This window comes from Mus pahari, chromosome 5 (genome assembly GCF_900095145.1).
Source record: "Mus pahari chromosome 5, PAHARI_EIJ_v1.1, whole genome shotgun sequence".
Taxonomy (NCBI): Eukaryota; Metazoa; Chordata; class Mammalia; order Rodentia; family Muridae; genus Mus; species Mus pahari.
The window spans coordinates 94,057,100-94,060,717 of NC_034594.1; positions in this window are offsets into that span (position 1 = coordinate 94,057,100).

Below are 3,618 nucleotides of genomic sequence, written 5' to 3' on the forward strand. Positions count from 1 at the left end.
CTTTCCTCCTTTCTCCTCCTTTGAGATAGGCTTTAAACCTCTTTGCAGCTCCAGCTGTCCTGGAACTCATATGTCCACTAGACTGGCTTTGAACTCACAGAGGGCTACCTGCTTCTGTCTTTCTAGTGCTGGGATTAAAAGCGTGCACCACCACATTTGGTTCCCTGGGTTTTCATTGGTTGGCCTCTATCTAGCTGCTGGGTGTAAGGCCTAACTGCCTTCCTGCTTTTTCTTTATTCCACTTCTGATCTGGTCCTTGCACTTACAGGCTGATACACTGGAGAGTTGAAAGGTTATAGAGAATCTGGAAACCATGGGGGAAAGCCAGAACTTGGGTGCCCTGGCTGAGATAGTAGGCAAGGAATGTACCCATGAGGCCCACACCTTTGGCCACTGATGGTGGGGGTGGGGGTGCTAGATGCCAGGGATAGTCCATCCGCTCATATATCCAAGGATGAGGATCTAATCCAGAGGAAAGAAAGGGGTACACCAGGGCTAGAGGATGAGCGGCTCTCCATGAAGACAGCACTGACTTACCTTACCCTCATAGTTCATAGAGTCCTTGCTGTAGGCTCTAAGCTCACATCAGCTCTAAGGTCACAGAAGAAGGGGTACAGCCAGACCCAGCTAGTCATGTCTGACTTCATGTCTCAGTCTTAGAGCCTCCCAAAGACATTGACGGGCCAACCCTGGCCCTGTGTGTGTATGTGTGCGAGGGTGTGGTGTGGCATAAATACTCGTGACACATCAGATGTCTTTCCTCTGTTGTTTTCTACCTTGCCTTCATTAAAAAAAAAAATAGATCTTATTTTTTAATTCAATTAAGTGTGTGGTGGTGGTAGGTTTGGGGTGTGTGAGTGTAGTACCCAAAGAGGTCAGAAGAGGGCATAAGATTCACCTTGGGCTGAAGTTCCAGGCAATGGTGAGGTGCACGATATGGGTACTGGGAGCCAAACTTGGTTCTCTTCGAGAACAGTACTTGCTCTTAATCAGTCAGCTATTCCTCCGGCCCTAGTGTGTGTGTGTGTGTGTGTGTGTGTGTGTGTGTGTGTGTGTGTGTGTGTGTGTGTGTGTGTGTGTGTGTGTGTGTGTGTGTGTGTGTGTGTGTGTTTGAGACAGGGCCTCTGCCTAAATCTGAAACTTATCATTTTGTTAGACTGGTTGGGTATTTTCCTTTAGGGATCCGCCTGTCTCTGCCCCTTCCTCACCCCCAGTGTTGGGGCTGCAAACACACATTGCCACTCCTCACTGTGTGTGTGTGTATGTGTATGTGTGCGGATACATGCGAGTAGAGGCATGATGATGTCACACAACATGCGTGTGGAGAAAACCCTCTAGCAGTTGGTTCTTTCCTCCCCCCTTGTCGAGACGGGAGCTCTCTTGACGTTTCTGCAGCTGTGATGTGTCCTCCAAGCTAGCTGGTCCATGAGCAGTTGTGGCCAGTTCTTCAATCTCCAGCTCTCGTCTCAAGATGGGAGTGCTGGAATTGCAGATGTTGGCATCATGTAGGGCTTTGGGGTTGGTTCTGGTACTGAGCTGGAACCAGATTGTCAGGTTTTCTGAGCTGGCACTTTTTCCCATGAAGCCACTTCCCCAGCTCCCATGCCTTGCTTTCCATGTGTGTGCTGGGGATGCAAACCCAGGTCCTCACACTTGCATGACAAGCACATTCCAGACTGACAGGGCGCTGCAGCCCAGGAGCTCCAGTCTTAAGTACATGTCTGCATTTGTGTTTGCTTTATAGTTTCCATTTTGTTTTCTGATAACCCTGTGAATGAAGTATTGCTGACTACACTTGACAGACAAGGACTCAGACAAAGGCTTCAGAATGTCACTCGAGGTCCCCAGCCAGTAGGCTTCAGGCAGTATGTCTGACCCTTTGACATTGAGGTAAACTGCTATCCTCATCTGCGAACTTCACCTGAAGGAACCATGAGGTCAAATTACATCTCAGTTTCACACACACACACACACACACACACACACACACACACACACACACGCACACCATCTCATAAGGCTTTCTGTAAGCTTAGTGTTTGCATTGGGCTGCATTCACAGCCATCCTGGGATGCACATAGCCCACAGCAGCAGGCTGGACATGCTTGCAAGCTTGCATTTAGATACCAGGCTGCTTCTCCATGGGCCCAGCCTTCAAGCCAGGGAGGGACACAGGGAACAGTGGGGGTGCAGGGCCCTCTTCTCAAGATGGCACCCAGCCACTTTTCTGGTTTTGTGGTATTTGATGGATTCTCATGTGACAGCTGCCCCCGAATTTGGTTTATTTGAATTGCATCCAAGGGGCTGTCATGACGTTGTTGCCTGGCACAGCATGCACATCAAAGCTTGTATGAGAGAAAAATCCTAGGACCTGTAGCGAGCAATCTTAAAAGGAGAGCATGCACAAACCACACAGATACACACCATACTTACACACATTCACCCACATGCATGTATACTGTGCTCACACATGCATGTGTCCTCGCCCCACACAGACCTGCATGTACACTCTACTTACATACACTACACCTACACAACACATACTCACATGCATACATGTATTCTATACTTACACTGGCCCACTTACTTGCATCCTTACACACACACATGTGCACTATGCTTACATACATGTACACCCACATACCTATAGATAATTTCATGCAGAGATGTATGCTATAGTTAAAAGACATACACCCATACACCAACATGTTCACATGTACACTATTCTTACAGATACATATACCCACACATCCACAAATGTACACTTGTATACTATATGCATACACAAAATGCACACATACATGTGCAAACACATATACTTATACATGTATATAATGTATTCACGTACGTGAACACTGTTCTGGTTTTCCTTCTGCTGCTGTCATAGAACATTCTGATCAAAACACCTTGGGGAGGAGGAAGGGTTAATCTTGCTTATTCTTGCAGATCACCACCTGCCATTGTGGGAAGTCAGGGTAGAAACTGAAGGAGAAGCCATGGAGGAAAACTGCTCATGGCTCCCTCTCCAGCTCGCTCTGCTAGCTTTCTTATGTAGGCCCTGTCCACCTGCCTAGGGATGGTGCCTCTCATGTCAACCATATTTGCAGACAATCGCTTACAGACCCATTGGCCATGAGCTAGTATGATCTGGGAAATTCCTCAGTTGAGGTTCCCTCTTCTCAGGTGACTCTAGATTTTGTCAAGTTAATAAAACTGACCATCAGCTAGATGTGGTGGTACACACATTTAATCACAGCACTCAGGAGGCAGAGGCAGGTGTATTGCCATGAGTTTGAGGTCACTCTATTCCACACAGAGAGTTCCAGGCAAGGTAGGGCTGCTTTCATAGAGAGACCCCATTTGCAAGCAAAACAGAACATCATACTACAACATACACATACACATAATCACATACGCATATACATACATATATATACACACATACATATATACATACATACACACACACACACACACACACATACACAGACACACACTGCCTGCATTTGGGTTCCATCTAGCCATTGTGACTTATCCACTGTGTTCTAGTCACCCCTGGCCTAGACTCCGCCATTTTGCTTTGCCAGTCACTCCATGTGTGGAGACATCTGTGCGTGG